Source organism: Schistocerca americana, chromosome 4, assembly GCF_021461395.2.
Source record: "Schistocerca americana isolate TAMUIC-IGC-003095 chromosome 4, iqSchAmer2.1, whole genome shotgun sequence".
Lineage (NCBI taxonomy): Eukaryota > Metazoa > Arthropoda > Insecta > Orthoptera > Acrididae > Schistocerca > Schistocerca americana.
Genome location: NC_060122.1, coordinates 418,082,968 through 418,100,940, shown reverse-complemented (window position 1 = coordinate 418,100,940; position 17,973 = coordinate 418,082,968). Strand labels below are relative to the sequence as shown.

Below are 17,973 nucleotides of genomic sequence, written 5' to 3'. Positions count from 1 at the left end.
CACAGAAATAATCACGAGCGCTGAGGACGAGAAAATCGATTAGCGCACAATGCACACCCGAGAAAACAAAAGAGAATGGAGGTATTGTTAGGAGCGCCGCGCCAGATAAAAGGCGGAACAGAACCCGATTTGGAGTAAAACGGAGGAAAGCGACTTTACGAATTGCCGGCTGCTACCACCGTAAACGGTAAGGCGAAGATAAAACCAGCGCTAGCTGTAGCACAGTTGACGCTGGTACTCTGGCAGTTATTTATTAGAAGCTTTCACTACAGATTCCTGTAAGAAATTGCTTTTAATTGAGATAAAGGTGCATTTCACGGAGGATCTATTAATCTTTTTCGTATATTTACCACCGAATAGCACATTACCTCTGTTAAAAAAGAGTGCGGAGTAATCGTAAAAGTGCCTATACGTTATGAAGCGCGTTGGTTATGGAGTACTTGTTGCGTTCGCTGGGTTATTCAGTGGTTTGGTATTTAACTAATTTGTAAATGAAAATGATAATCTCATTTTACTACAATGAGTAATTACTAAATAATTTTTCTCCCGGCTAAAGATTTGGTCAAGTTGCTAAAGAACTCCAAGTTAACGTTGTGTTAAAGTGTTGTCTGTAGTTTTGTAAGTGTCACTAAATCGCAGTTCATACAATAGATTCTATATAACTATTGATTATGATGGAAACAGTTATCGTCCGCAGCTCGTGGTCGTACGGTAGCGTTCTTGCTTCCCGCGCCCGGGTTCCCGGGTTCGATTCCCGTCGGGGTCAGGGATTTTCTCAGCGTCGTGATGACTGGGTGTTGTGTGATGTCCTTAGGTTAGTTAGGTTTAAGTAGTTCTGAGTTCTAGGGGACTGATGACCATAGATGTTAAGTCCCATAGTGCTCAGAGCCATTTGAACCATTTGAAACAGTTATCTTCAGCAAAATTATCATTAAAACTACCAAATATCAGCCGCGCACAACACTGACGTATGTTGCCTGAAACAATATTATTCGCAACTCGTGCCTAATTAATTTAGGCTCCACATATCAGCTAGAAAAGTTTGATATATAGATCGTGCTATGAGCACTGTTTTTAAAGAACCAATCTGATTCGAACTTTTTTTATTAAAATGAGTTCGGGACCACCGGTGCACATTTATTTTTACAAACTTTTATTACCTTCGGCATTTATGTCTGCGGAGTTGCGTAATTTGAATTTGTCTCTGAGATAATGATTAAATAGAGACTTTCTATTGTTAGAGCATATTTTCTTTTAACAGGATAAGTATTTGAAGTGCTTATTAAACTTTACTTTCATATTGTGCACTATTTAGACTAATTTTCATCAAGCAAACCTTTGACATTTTCGTAAGAAAAATATATAAAAACGCGATAAAAATCGCTATATTCAATGGCTGCGCTCCTTGCAGCGAAAAGAAATAATTAATACAGATAGGGCTTATTGAGAGAGGAATTAAAGTTACATATAATTATTCACTCATATTTATAGTAGTATTGAACTCTATTCTCAAGTAATAGTTATCAAATAATTACAATTTCTTAACAGACCTCAGTTTGATATGCGTCTTGCGTCCGAAACCTACAAAAGCCAACCAACAAAAAGTAAAATCAAAGGAAGACAAACGCAGATCATAAAAGGAATTTACAATAATCATTGTCTTTGTATGATACACATAGATATATCAAATTACATAAAAAAATAATATATAAATAATTAATATTTATTTCACTGTTTTTTCATATGTCGGATAGATAATGTTTATAACTGTTACAGGCATAATTTCCTCTCGTCGCACTGTAGCTAAAATTTGTCTCGTGGATGTTACATATTGATGGCTTCCTCACTTTTCTGTGGTTTGATGGTTAAATATTTTAAGATCACAGGTAGAAACACGTGGAAAGCAGTACCGTAAAACATGTTTAAAAGAGAGTGATGAATAACTAATTATGTAAAGTTACGTTTATAACGTACGCAAATCAGTGTGTGTTATGATAACAGCAGTTTCGACATTGTAGTACTTGTCGCCATTTACTTGGAGACCAATTCGATACTGTCGTAGAATGAGAGTAAATAAAATTAGATACACGACTCACGTCACACTGTTATTTCTGGCTTGTAATTACCGTTTATATGCACCTTGATCCAACGAGCCACATAAAGCAATGCAGTTTCATTACTGGCGATATTGGATATACGGTTGTGTCTGTGCGCGTGTACTGAACCGGGGACCTAGAAACGACAAAGTGGCTTCGTCGCCCCGTAGCCCTCAGTGTTTGACAACCCCACAACAGGCCGCAACAGACCACCCGCCCCAAACTGAGCCCAGGGTTATTGTGCGGTTCGACTCGCAGTGGATCCCCCCCTGGGAACGTCTCATAGCAGACGAGTGTAATCCCAAATGTCTACGTGTAGAATAATTATGGTGTACGCGTACGTGGAGAGAGTGTTCGCGCAGCAATCGCCGACATAGTGTGACTGAGGCGGAATGAAGGGAACCAGCCCGCATTCGCCGAGGCAGGTGGAAAACCGCCATAAAAAAACCATCCACAGCCTTGCTGGCACATCAGACCTAGACTAACTCGCCAGGCGAATTCGTGCCGGGGACCGGCACGCCTTCCTGCTCGTGAAGCAGCGCGTTAGACCCCGTGGCTGGCCGGGCGGACATGGGTATACGATAGTAACAGTTCTTTAGCAGTTGATCATCTGTCCTTTATTGAGGTGTAAAGTCGTAGTAAAGTTTTCAGATAATAACACTGACGCCATTTGCCGGTATGTATCTTACTGGAACAGAGTGTCTTGGGATTTAATGACATTTTGTTTCAGAGTTACGATTAATTTCTTTCAGAAAGGTTGTATTTTAGCACTATGGATGCCTAAGCAATTCAGGTTTGTTAAATTGTATATTTTCTACGTGTGTATTGAGCGCTATGCCGAATAAATCAACTGTTTACCATCCTTAATGTGATGATGCCATAAAAAAGGTTGGCTACGTAACACAAATACTCGTATACAGTGGTTTATGGCACTCTCACTTGAATAACAATCTCTGAGTTATCTCAGACGAATCGCCAGTAAGTTCTTGTTTAGATGTGTTTATTCCATAGAAAGGCTTTGTGTTCTCTAATAGCAATACAACAGTTGACGTAAAAGTGTATCTGCGGTGTATTAATTGTTCTCTTATTTTATGACGAGACTTCTCGATTAAATATATAGGTATGATCCATAAAATTTTGATGACGACTGGGAATGTAAAGGTATCTCACATGTGCCCATAACACTTAGTGCGGACGTGTTTTCCACAGGTATTCTCATTATGCCATACATTTTATCATGTAGAAGTTTTCTTATTTTCAGTTTGACAGGTGCGCTTGAAAACTGCTGAAAAGTCGAAATAACGATGGTTGAAATAATGAAGTTAAATACACAGTTAAATATGCGGCAGTGTCATAACTTAAAAACTTATTAGCAGTTATCGTCTGTGCAGACAACGAAACGTTATTTCGTTCTACTAATAGCAGTGACGTGTTGTTTCGGCCTTGTAGAGCCTTCTAGACGTTTCGGGTGGATTTAGTGCTGATTACATCTGCGTTCATTTCTCAATGATTTTACCGTCTGATAAGCAGTCTTCTCGTAGTAGCTAGTATATAGCCAATAATTTACTAAATTTATCAACGAAAACATCATCTGAAGAAAATAAAATACATAATGATCTACATCTACAATTACATCTACATGATTACTCTGCTGTTCACAATAAAGTGCCTGGCAGAGGGTTCAATGAACCACTTTCCAGCTGTCTCTCTACCGATCCACTCTCGAACGGCGCGCGACAAAAATGAGCACTTAAATTTTTCGGTGCGAGCCCTAATTTCTCTTATTTTATCGTGATACTCATTTCTCCCTATGTACGTGGGTGCCAACAGAATGTTTTCGCAATCGGAGGAGAAAACTGGTGATTGAAATTTCATGAGAAGATCCCAACGCAACACAAAACGCCTTTGTTTTAATGATTGCCACTCCAATTCACGTATGTCTGTCGCACTATCTCCCCTGCTTCGCGATAATACAAAGCGAGCTGCCCTTCTTTGTACGTTTTCGATGTCATTCGTCAGTCCCATCTGATGCGGATCCCACGCCGCACAGCAGTACTCCAGAATAGGGTGGACAAGCGTGATGTAATCGGTCTCTTTAGTAGACCTGTTGCACTTTCTAAGTGTTCTGACAATGAATCGCAGTCTTTGGTTGGCTTTACCCACAACATTATCTATGTGATCGTTCCAATTTAGGGTGTTTGTAATTGTAATCCCTAAGCATTAATTGAATTTACAGCCTTCAGATTTGTATGACTTACCGCGTAATCGAAATTTAGCGGATTTCTTTTAGTACTCATGTGAGTAACTACACACTTTCCTTTATTCAGAGTCAATTGCTACTTTGCGCTGTGATGGGTCAAATAGTGCGCCCAGCATTCCCTTACATAAGGCAAATGACACCTGCGACAGTCTTAACAGAGTGAGACACTAACGAGAAGCACCGGTCGATCCTATGAGACAGAAAACCAGTTAACAGTGCACCTGTAACGTGGAATCATAATCAGCAACAACCTTCTAAATTAAAATAGAGTTCTACTGAAACAATTGCAACAGAAATCTCAATAGTATATATACTGTTACAAAAGTCTGTCGTCCATACACACACCGACACACACACACACACACACACACACACACACACACACACACTAAGAGTTGTAATGCTGCGATACGATTTAAAGAGTGTGTATGTTAGTCTATAGAAGTGTAGCCAGAAAACTCCTGGCATATGGAAGACCGTATGTCTATTACGCGTTTGACAATTAGTCAACAGATAATCGGAAAATGAACATTTGTGTTTTTTTTCCTTGCTTTCCGTTATTTAGTATGAGGGTCACATCATGCCGACCGGCAGCCGTATTATCCTCCGTTTAATGGCATCGTCCGACCCAGCTTTACATAGATCTTGGATACGCTACTTTCCATTCAAATAGTTTCTCAATAGGCGGCGCACATCCCATTCCCGTCAATCAACCAATGAAAAAAACATCCCTTGGAGTACCGAGAATTGAACCGGAGACCTCCACATGTTAGTCGGACGAGATGATCACTTAACTACGAAGTCGAACGCTATTCAGTATGCTGGTATAAATATAGCTGATTGAAAGATAAAGCTATTGATAGTGGCTTGAAATGATTATTTCAAAATGGTTCAAATGGCTCTGAGCACTAAGGGACTTAACTTCTGAGTTCATCAGTCCCCTAGAACTTAGAACTACTTAAACCTAAATAACCTAAAGACATCACACACATCCATACCCGAGGCAGGATTCGAACCTGCGACCGTAGCGGTAGCGCGGTTCCAGACTGTAGCGCCTAGAACCGCTCGGCCACTCCGGCCGTCTGATTGTTTCAGTCAAAATTGATTATCACTGAATTCTGCCTTAACGATCAACCTTATAGTCTTTACTAGTTGAGCTGCTACATTACAGCGACATCCGTTAGTTCAACACAGAAATACTGGGGTATTCCAAGTGACTCATTACATCGTAACCAAGCAATACAGGTCTGAAAGTCATTCTTATGGCTAAAACTGATAATTATAACTTCAGTAAATCCGCAACAGAAACTGAAAGAAATTACCAGTGCCAGCTCACTACTGTAATTTAATTCTAATATGGGACCCCAACGTAGACTTTGGCCGGCTGGAGTGGGCGAGCGGTTCTAGGCGCTACGGTCTGAAACCGCGTGACCACTGCGGTCGCAGGTTCGAATCCTGCCTCGGGCATGGATGTGTGTGATGCCCTTCAGTTAGTTAGGTTTAATTAGTTCTAATTTGTAGGGGACTGATGACCTCAGCCGTTAAGTCCCATAGTGTTCAGAGCCATTTGAACCATTTTTGAATGTAGACTTTCTCCGTATTTTGTCTCATACAGGTAAATGATACGCATACGGTATTGTTGTAGGTACTGTAGGATGCAATAGTTATTCGGATGTGAGAGGGTTGCACAGGATAGAGCCTCATGGGGAGCCAGTCTTCAGATTCAAGACCACAGCAACAAGAGTATCTATGTTACAAAAAGGAAATAGAAAAAGGAACACTCTATTCTTTGAAATCTACAACACTACACATACATTTATCAATAGTCCAAGATGATTATGTCGACGTTTTTTAAAAGTTCGGTTTAAGACAAGGCTGCAACCTGTCTCCACTGTTGTTCATATTATTTATGAATCATATGTTGAAAACAATAAACTGTCTGGGTGAGATTAAGATATGTGAACACAAAATAAGCAGTCTCGCATATGTGGATGATTTAGTTGTGATGGCAGATTCGATTGAAAGTTTGCAAAGTAGTATTTCAGAGCTAGATCAGAAATGTAAGGACTATGATATTAAGATTAGCATCTCCAAAACGAAAGTAATGTCAGTGGGAAAGAGATATAAACGGATTGAGTGCCTAATAAGAGGAACAAAGTTAGAACAGGTGGATGGTTTCAAGTACTTAGGATGCATATACTCACAGGAAGGCAACATAGTGAAAGAACTGGAAGCAAGATGTAGCAAAACTAATGCAGTGAACGCTCAGCTACGATCTACTCTCTTCTGCAAGAAGGAAGTAAGTACCAAGACTAAGTTATCTGTACACCGTTCAATCTTTCGACTAACTTTGTTGTATGGGAGCGAAAGCTGGGTGGATTCAGGTTACCTTATCAACAAGGTTGAGGTTACGGATATGAAAGTAGCTAGGATGATTGCAGGTACTAGTAGATGGGAACAATGGCAGGAGGGTGTCCACAATGAGGAAATCAAAGAAAAACTGGGAATGAACTCTATAGATGTAACAGTCAGGGCGAACAGGCTTAGATGGTGGGGGCATGTTACGCGCATGGGAGAAACAAGGTTACCCAAGAGACTCATGGGTTCAGCAGTAGAGGGTAGGAGGAGTCGGGATAGACCAAGGAGAAGGTACCTGGATTCGGTTAAGAATGATTCTGAAGTAATAGGCTTAACATCGGAAGAGGCATCAATGTTAGCACTGAATAGGGGATCATGGAGGAATTTTATAAGGGGGACTGTACTCCAGACTGAACGCTGAAAGGCATAATCAGTCTTAAATGATGATGATGATGATGATGATGGTTTAAATTACAAGATACTATAGGGACACATTGTAACAGACTTTTGAGATTTCTCGTATTGCCATAAATTTTGCAGGCCGAAATTTTCTCAATTAAACCACAAGCTGTTTCAAACATTATTGACGTTAAATTGAGTGGTTATCTGTATGTGGTTTCAGAAGCTTTTGGATAAGATTGGCAATGTACGACAATCGCTGCAGTTGGAGATTATTGACTGTTCGAGGCATGCAGCGCACGGTCCTCACGGGCAACTGAAACCACAAGAAAGTCGTATTAACACGGAGGACTCTACTACTGTTTCACGATTCGAACCATCCCGGCACAGTTCCCGTTTCCTAGAATGAGCCCTATTTCCCGACCCGCTTCAGAATCGCGCCACTGCGGTAATACGCACGGTGCCACCAATCGAGCGCCTCCTAACAACGCCGGAAGAATGAAACCGTAGCTGGAACACCTGCTGCGAACAAACAGAGTCGCCGTCGTGTTTTGTTATCGCGTGAAGACGGCGGCGGCGTCAAAGTAGCCGCTTTAGGGCTATTGTCTGCGGCTGTTTCTCATCTCGCGGCCACTACACAGTGATTTAAATGAAAATGCAGACATTGTGCAGGAGCTTCTGCACAGGAGATGCTGCTTTCTACGCTCCTCTTCCTCTTTACTTCCGTGCACAGAGAAATAAATGAATAAATGAATTTTAAAAGTGCCTCAATTTTGATACTACGACTGCTGCGGCGGCCGTTTAATTTTTCTTGCTAGAGGGGGTCTAAAGTGTGTAAAGAGAGCACCACAGGTTAGCGAAATTAGATTAAGGTTTAGTCCATTCGGGACAAACAAACTGGAGTGCGTTCTCTTGAGCGACAGTTGTCGCGGCTATATGCTGTTTGTACTGTGCAGTTTCGGTTCCCGTGCAGCAAGAGCCGCTATGAGCAACGATGTAGCTGTTTACCACTTTAGTTCTCCGTGGTTTTGTGAAATGGAATATAATTTGTATTCCACGAGAGCAATGAGGATTACACGTTACTGTTTCAAATGCACATGTAGAGCAAGGGATTCTTCCCCCAGAGAGTTTTCTATATGTCAAATAAGTAGCTCACAAGTAGACACTTTCAACTGAGTCCCTCTTAACTTTAATTTTATCTCTGCTATCTATCTGTGCTCCGAAAGGTAGCTTCGAGAAGCAGCCTGGCTAATTTTTATTTTGAAATTAAAATTAAAACACCCTAGATCGTAATGTAATATTTATAAAAAAAGGAAACCGTTAACGATGAAACATCATTGTCTTCAGACCATTTTCACTATTAGGGCAGATGGGGGCGGTGTACGAGGCGGGTATCGTCGATGCACGAACGTCACTGCTCAGCGGACGGCTGCTATTTGACGGAAACCGGTTGCCATTTTTAATAAACGTTTTTTTGCGGAGAAGACTGTTTCAATATTAAATCATTCCATTGAGATTGCTGTCTCGCTTCCATAAAAATGCTTTCAACACCTTCATTTCCTTTTTTTTTTTTTTTTTTTTTTTTTTTTTTTTTTTTTTTTTTTTTTTTTTGGCGGCTCCTGTTTCTTCCGTTGCCGAACATCTACCAGGATAAATTTGTATGAATATTACAAACGTCCTGTATTTCCACGAGAAATTAATTTCCAGGAATCTTAATAACGGAGAAATTCTCTTCTTTATTATTTTGTTCAATATCAGGATTATGTTTGGAGAAAATATCACTACACCGCTAAACCTGAAAATTACGTCCGCAGTTCCTGTATGAGGCTACATATTGGGTAGCCGCTGTTCGGCAGATATCTGCTATTGGCGTTGGTGGACCGTGATGGTGGTCAGTACCCAGAGACTGGACACCTCAATTTGGCATACCTGCCGTCCCCTAATGTACATCAGGACCGTGATTGTACGACTAATACGACTGACTGTACGTACAGCAGAGACTTCACCTCTGTGAAATGCGACAATGTCATCGACGTAAATCGTTCAAAGTCTAGATGCTCTATACCCCAGTTGATATACCAAATGCTTTATGGGCAAGATAGCTTCAAAGTGTTTTACAGCCACTTTGATCATTGGATACAGAAATCTCCACATATGGCTACGTCTACATTCGTTTGCATCTTCCAGTCATACCTAATACAGTAATACATCTTTATTAGCATTTCGCCATTATACGCAACTGTCTTGTTCCGTTGAAACTATATTTTCTTTTTATTTAATTTTTAAGATTTCACTCAGTTTCAAGAAAGACACCTTTTTATTGCACTTTGGCTATAACTAATCTTTCCGCAACTGGTTTAGACTGGAGCAATTAGTCAAACTGTACTTTTAGAATAATATAAAACTTTCTGGCGCGTATTAAAACAAGCAAAAAATCACGTATTTAATGAGCTTCCAGATAGTGTAAACAATGTTAAAATTTACATTTACATTCCGACTGAATCGTTTATGGTCATAACGACATGTTCGAATTTATACGGTGACCAACGTGTTGAGATTTTATTCGGAGTGTAATTTCAGAGTTTTTAGCCATGTGCAGTAACAGCCATCGCAGCAACAGTTATGCGATCCACAAGAGGGCTTCTCGTTCACAGATATCTTGGTATGTCACAGATACGAATAGGTAAAAGAGCGGTGTACCTCTTTAGTGAAAACAAGATTTCGTGGGCAACGCGACAGTTTTTTTTTTTTTTTTTTACCTCTTCAGCACTGGGTCAACAGAAAGTTCTCAATCTTTTAATATTACTGATCATAGTACCAATATTTGGTACTTCGTTGAGAATCTGAATTTGGAACGCTGTTGTCAAGTGCTGTTGACCTCAGCGTGAAATTAACTGCGTGAGGATAAATAAACTGCAGGTACAGTGGAATAAACCATTCGCCTTTCTCACAACTGCTGTTTTGCACTGACAGGACTGAACAATCGAAATAAGTTACGTCATATAACCTGGTTACAACCTCTGACTCCCGCACTTAGTATTTCTTCCTAACCAAGACCGCCAAAATTGGTATCGACTAGCAGGAGCCTCCTGTCTTTTCCTTCCTCCTTCTCGTCGAAAGTTCGGACATGATCTCTTAGAAAGAGAGAAGGGCTTACCAGCGCAGTAGGAGTGGGGGTGTCTTCGGTACAGTGTTTTATTACTCCCTCCTTGGTCATTATTTCCGTTAAGAAATCGCGTACATCGTTAACGCGGTGTATATTTCTCCGTCCCGCCTAAGCAGTTCGACCAGGAGCATTCCACCCCTCAAACGGTTCACCTGGCACAAAACTACCGTGTTTTAAGTCTCTGTGTTCAAACTGAAGATCTGGAAAAATCAGCTGTAGCTTCGAAATTCGTAGTGCGTAAATAGAAAAATATTGTGACTTAGGATGGCGTATTACTTGCAACAGTGGGAACAGTTTTGTTAGTAATACGTTTCAGACAAAATCTTTTACATTTCTGATTTCGTCCAAATGTGTTTCGGAGATTTAGTCCACTCTCGATCAGTATATTGCACTGGACAGCCACTGTTCACCAGAGACTGTAAAGTCCTAAGGCAAAGTGATTGTACTGCTCCTATTCCCTTTACATACCTTGAGGGCAGGCTCAGGCGCCTTAGATAAAAGCAAGAAGAAAAGTCTAGTCAACATTATGAAATGCAAACTTTAAGAACTAAGAGCAGTTGGTCATCTTCGATACTGCAAAACATGTATGATCTACTGCCAATTGCAAACTCTTTGCTTTCCATACATTGGGAGAAGGTAATACGGAACACAACAAGAGAAGAGTTCGTTAAACAGTCTCTCTAAAATGCATATCTTAAAAGTTATGAGCACTTGTTCAATAGAAGAGGTGTTTCACATTAACAAAGATGAAGTGCTCATAGCTCCTGAAGTATGAGTTTTGGACCCCAAGTTTGCTAGACATTTTTTCCTGTTTTGGTGTAAGCAACCTGCTCTAAAAAGTCCTTACAGTGAATTTAGTTACACCCTGCATACAGTACATTAGTAATTTGAGAGACTATCTGATGATGGTGCTGTAGTGTACTGGGAAGTGTCATCGTTGAGTGACTGTAAGCAGATACACCACGACATGGAAAGAATTTCAATTGGTGTGATGAATGGCACCTTGCAGTAAATCCGTAAAAATGCAACTTAATGCTGATGAGTAATCAAAATAGTCTTGAATGCTGAAATACAGTGTTAGTGGTGTGAATTATGCAGTCACATCGATTAAATATCTAGGCGTGACTATGCTAAGCGACTTGAAACGTAAGGTCGGTTGCGGGGAATGCTAAATGCTGACCTCTGTCCATTGGGAAATGAAGAAGGTGTAGCTCATTTGTGAAGTGGAACGCGTACGCAGCATTTGTGTGACCCATCCCTGAGTACTGATCAAGATCACCACTAGGAAGACGACGAAGCAATTCAGAGACGAACTCCTAGATTTGTTGCCGGTAGTCTCGGTCGACACCCTAGAATTACGGAAATTCTGCTTAAACTCCAATGGAAATTCTTGTTGAGAAAATTTAGAGAACCAGCATCTGCGACAGACTGCAGAACGGTTCTACTGACACCAATGAACGAAATGCTTGTTACAATGCACCCGCTATGTAGGGAAAACGACTCGTGTGATATGCTTTATAAAAATACGCTACTGGCCATTAAAATTGCTACACCACGAAGATGACGTGCTACAGACGCGAAATTTAACCGACAGGAAGAAAATGCTCTGATACGCAAATGATTAACTTTTCAGAGCATTCACACAAGGTTGGCGCCGGTGGTGACACCTACAACGTGCTGACATGAGGAACGTTTCCAACCGATTTCTCATACACAAACAGCAGTGGACCGGCGTTGCCTGGTGAAACGTTGTTGTGATCCCTGGTGGAAGAGAAATGCGTACCATCACGTTTACGTCTTTGATAAAGGTCGGATTGTACGCTATCGCGATTGCGGTTTATCGTATCGCGACATTGCTGCTGGCGTTGGACGAGATCCAATGACTGTTAGGAGAATATGGAATCGGTGGGTTCAGGAGGGTAATACGGATCGCTGTGCTGGATCCCAACGGCCTCGTATCACTAGCAGCTCAGATGACAGGCATCTAATCCGCATGGCTGTAACGGATCATGCAGCCACGTCTCGATCCCTGAGTCAACAGATGGGGACGTTTGCAAGACTACAACCATCTGCACAAATAGTTCGACGACGTTAGCAGCAGCATGGACTACCAGCTCGGAGACCATGGCTGCGGTTACCCTTGACGCTGCATCACAGATGGTGCACTCAACGACGAACCGGGGTGCACGAAAGGCAAAATGTCATTTTTTCGGATGAATCCGGGAATCTGTTTCAGCACCATGATGGTCGCATCCGTGTTTGGCGACATCGCGGTGAACGCACATTGGAAGCGTGTATTGGTCTTCGCCATACTGGCGTATCACCCGGCGTGATGGTATGGGGTACCATTGGTTACTCGTCTCGGTCACCTCTTGTTCGCATTAACGGCACTTTCAACAGTGGACGTTACATTTCAGATGTATTACGACCCGGGGCTCTACCCTTCATTCAATCCCTGCGAAACCCTACATTTCAACAGGATAATGAACGACCGCATGTTGCTGGTCCTGTACGAGCCTTTCTGGATACAGAAAATGTTCGACTGCTGCACTGGCCAGCACATTCTCCAGATCTCTCACCAGTTGAAAACGTTTGGTCAATGGTGGCCGAGCAACTGGCTCGTCACAATACGCCAGTCACTACTCTTGATGAACTGTGGTATCGTGTTGAAGCTGCGTGGGCAGCTGTACCTGCACACGCCATCCCAGCTCTGTTCGATTCAATGCCCAGGCGTATCAAGGCCGTTATTACGGCCAGAGGTGGTTGTTCTAGGTACCGATTTTTCAGGATCTATGTACCCAAATTGCGTGAAAATGGAATCACACTTTATAATCAATTATAGAATATTCATATGCACGTAAATATACATACCTTCTGGTTTGGCATCTGGTTTTACTGGATATAAAACTTTTCCAATTTTTTCTTCAACAAACGATTTTAATTTCAGTCCGTATTTTTCTGCAAACGAATGCCAATTGCGTGTATGGCTCCAATCTATGGCAAAGTCTATAATAGCTTTCGCATCCATCTTTTGAACTCGTTCTCGGAATTCTTTTTCAGTAAATGCATGTTCTCTAACTTCTTTTAACAGGCGATCGTACCCGACGTCGTGTTCCTTGGCAATTGCATCTGCTGCACTTCCCGGTGCGTCTATATTTATAGGGTTTCCAGGCCCAACATAATCGCTACCTGGCAACGTCAATCCTTTGTTACTTATTCGATCAACCAATTTTTTTGTACCATACGCTACTCCAGTACCGGCCAAAGCAGTAACACCAGCAGCTCCAGCAATTTGCGCTGTTGATAAAGTCGCGGCAGTTGCGTTGCCAGTTCCAGATAAAACTGTGGTCAAGGTTGTGACGTCCACTACTGTTTCAGCCGTCCCAGATAAAAGCGGTGTATTTTCGTCTGTATTTACATCTATTGCAATGTGACCTTCCTCGCCGTACTGATATTGATGACGCTGGCGCAATCCAGTATTAACTTCTTCTGATGGCATTGGCTCCAACTCAAATTCGACGACTTCTTCGTCTAAATCATCATATGCTGGATTTTCTCCGTACCTAATTTCATCTGCGGCATCTTGTCGAAACATTGTCCGTATACTATTATCTCTATTAACATTAAAGGTGTTTCCATGTTCCGCCATTTCAATATCGTCCACTGGTCCTGTATATAAAGTTCCTTTGTCGTACTGAATGGAACTATGTGATCCTGTGCTTAAATACTGATTTAACCACGACATTGTGCTGACTGAATAAAATATAGAAGATTCTGTATTTATATACATATTGAACAAAAAGGGGGCACTGCATGACGCTCGAAAACGAAAACTTTTACACGTGTCAACCTTTTGCTGGCGTGGGTGCTTGCTCAGATAATTGTCCTAAAAGGACAAATTATCTCAACGCGACAGGGACCGCCGCCATGCTGACCCCGGGGGCCCCGGTGGGTAAATGACCTTATATACACTAGATATTCAGTTATCAATACTCATATGTCTGTCACTCCAAAACGAAAAGTTCTAGCTTAATATATTTGTCCAATGAATACCCGCTTATCATCTGCATTTCTTCTTGGTATAGCAATTTTAATGGCCAGTAGTGTAGATACAAGTGAACAGGTCGATTCTGCTTTCCTAGACTTCCGAAAGCCTTTCGACAGAGCATCGTGTCGTCCGCTACTATCATACGAAGTATCTTCACATATACATGATTGACACAAAAAGTATTTGACCAATAGAATTGAGTAGCTGTAATGGCCGGCGAATGTTCTAACTAATGTAAGTAACATTGGATGTCCCCCAGGAAAGCGTGTAGTACTTCTAATATGCAGGGTGCAAGCTATGATTCGAAGTAATAGTTTGTGCTCATTAGTGAAGATTCGGATGAAATAAAATGTGGTCTGTGGACTAAAACGTGGCTCTTCAACGATTTCCTTTGAAATGAACGTTAATAAAACGGAGATAATAAGCACAGGCAACCAACTACTTACAGAGACCATTCTGTAGATGCTATTGAGAAATATATCTATCTTTGCCATTAGTTAAACTAGGGAGAAAGAGTCAAAATGCAGAAATTGCTTGCAGAATAGAGCTGTCCTATGCCGCATTCCAGAACCTAAGATTTTTCCTGACCGTTAAGGGTGTATCAAATAACGTAAAGGCTAATAAAGTATACAATATGTCTACACTATGTAAAATATGTCAGTACTACCAGTCAAAACCTACGGATGGGGAACTATGACTCCGGCTAAAGCAAATGCTCGTAAACCAAAGCGCACCAGACGAGCCATGGAGCGACGGACTCAAGGAGTCGGCCTCAGGAATAGGATTCGATCAGAGAACATTACAAGGTGAGCAAAGGTAACAGACACCCTAGAGAGAACTTCAGTACTGATGTGGCAATGGGGCAGACACGTAGCGACAAGACTGCAGCACTGGAAACCACGGGATCACAAGCGAGGCATTGGAAGACCTCCAAAGAGATGGCTTGTTGACATGAACCTGATGGCTGGAACACGACGATACCAAGAGGCTCAAAATTGGAGGCAATGGAGACATAGGGAAAAGGCCGATATCGAGCAGTGGTCTCAGATAGGCTGAAGATGAAGGAGAAGAAGTTGAAGATGAAGATGAAGAAGAAGGACAAGAAACGTCAGTTGTTTGTAACGTATCATAATGGTGTATAGTGAGTCGAGTCTAAGAATTTGATGCAGGACACTTATTATCTATCACGACAGGAAACTAACTCGAATTAACCTACAAAAACAACTTAACTAAAGAGCAAGCGCGTCACGCAAGAGTTTCAGCATCATCTCGGTCTCTAAGGGCAAAATATTAGTCCCAGAGAAAAATCTTAATAGGACTTCTGGTACAGGAAATATAATGTAGTTAACAGTTCAGTGAGGTGACTCCATACAGCTGTCAGGTATTCAGAGAACTACATGTTTGTCATCAGCTGAACAAATTTATGTTTCACCCATTTAGGTCGTAGTGATCACCTTCACGGGAAGAAAAAAAGCTATACATTAAATGAATATGGAATTCAACTTTCCAATGGAGAAACTGAAAACCTCAAGTCAACAACGTTTAGAGAATCGCGTATAACAATTCATGATACCAGCACAAAACTGACTTCACTGTAATTACACAGTAATTTGATTGAGATAATATTAAGAGAACTGGCCTCATACTTTTTGGGTGAGTTTAAAGAAGCTGTATTCGTAGAAATCTATGAGACCACTACTCTCCCACTGTCGTTAAACAAGCATTTGAGGCCACAGAGTAAGGGAAACCAGGGCTCGTACAAATGAGCTTTACTGTGCACAGTACGCGCATTGTATATGAGAGATAAACGATAATAGTACCCTCCAATAGGCATTTTACAGTGACTTGCGGCAAACTACACAGCCTGACAAAAAAGATGTCAGCCAGAAGGGGACGAGGAGACGAAATGAAAAAAATCACGTATTGAGACCGTATATGATGTTATTTCAGTGATCACAAAATCGAGTCAAATTTGTAAAGAGCATATCAGAATGACCTTTCATCTCCTTTAATCTGGGTGAAAGCAGTTATTCGGTTCGGAAGTGTCATAAAACCGTTGTTTCATCTACTGCGGCAAATTGGTCCGCAACTATTGTAACTGGTCCGTGGCCCTCTGGATACCGTCGCAGGAACGGATTTGACATCCGAGCTAGTCCCAGACACGCCCTACTGGGGACAGATCTGCGGATGTTGCTAGCCACTGGAGAAACTCACCAACATGCAAGAGGTTTGTAGAGACACTTGTCATATATAGAGCATCACTGTTCAATTGAAAACGGCAAGATAGCACTTGAGGACGTAGGATATCTGTGTCGCAACATTGTGCCCTCAGGGTTCCCCGTATAACTACCAGCCGTAACCCGATGTCGCACTCGATGTTTCGACACGCCATCACACTAGGCGTAACGCTGCTGAGTCTCTGCAAAACCGAAGAGGTTGAAAAAGTCAGTCAACCAGTTGCAAAACAAAGGTTTATTAGACCTTCACTTAGTTTTTGATATTTCTAAAAATATCTTCTTCGGAAGGAGTGGTGGTACATTGCATTAGCTGCGGCCAAGCAGATCTTTTCATATAAAAAATTGACATAAAAACAAGAAATATCACATGCCATGGCTTTAGAAAGCAGCCAGATTAAATTCAGCGTTTTTCAGAAAAATGCCCACTGGTATATCCCCACTCATAAATGCTCTTGTCAACATAAAATTAGAACAGCGTCACAGAATAAAACGTGACTCCTGTTATAAAATAGAAAATTATTATAAGTATATACAAATACCTATATATGGGGGTCGATTGATAGTGACTGGACCAAATAAGTCACGAAATAAGCATCAAACGAAAGAACTACAAAGGACGAAACTCGTCTAGCTTGAAGGGGGAAACCAGATGGCGCTATGGTTGGCCCGCTAGATGGCGCTGCCGTAGGTCAAACGGATATCAAATGCGTTTTTTTTTTTTAAATAGGAGCCCCCATTTGTATTACATATTCGTGTGGTACGTACAGAAATACGAATGTTTTAGTTGGACCACTTTTTTCGCTTTGTGACAGATGGAGCTGAAATAGTCACAAACGTATAAGTACGTGGTATCACGCAACATTCCGCCAGTGCGGGCGGTATTTGCTTCGTGATACATTACCGGTGTTAAAATGGACCGTTTACCAATTGCGGAAAAGGTCGATATCGTGCTGATGCATGGCTATTGTGATCCAAATGCACAACGGGCGTGTGCTATGTATGCAGCTCGGTATCCTGGACGACATCATCCCAGTGTCCAGACCGTTCGCCGGATAGTTACGTTATTTATGGAAACAGGAAGTGTTCAGCCACATGTGAAACGTCAAGCACGACCTGCAACAAATGATGATGCCCAATTAGGTGTTTTAGCTGCTGTCGCTTCTAATCCGCACATCAGTAGCAGACAAATTGCGCGAAAATCGGGAATCTCAAAAACGTCGGTGTTGAGAATGCTACATCAACCTCGATTGCACCCGTACCATATTTCTATGCACCAGGGATTTGCACGGCGACGACTTTTAACGTCGTGTACAGTTCTGCCACTGGGCACAAGAGAAATTACTGGATGATGACAGATTTTTTCACGCGTACTAGTTAGCGACGAAGCGTCATTCACCAACAGCGGTAAC

At 41.6% G+C, this 17,973-nt stretch overlaps 1 protein-coding gene across 1 annotated transcript in view; it reads left to right on the top strand.

Moving 5' to 3' along the window:
* LOC124613141 (nephrin-like) overlaps window positions 1-17,973 on the top strand; it is an 840,812-nt gene that overhangs the window by 74,614 nt on the left and 748,225 nt on the right. The gene's annotated exons all lie outside the window — the stretch shown is intronic.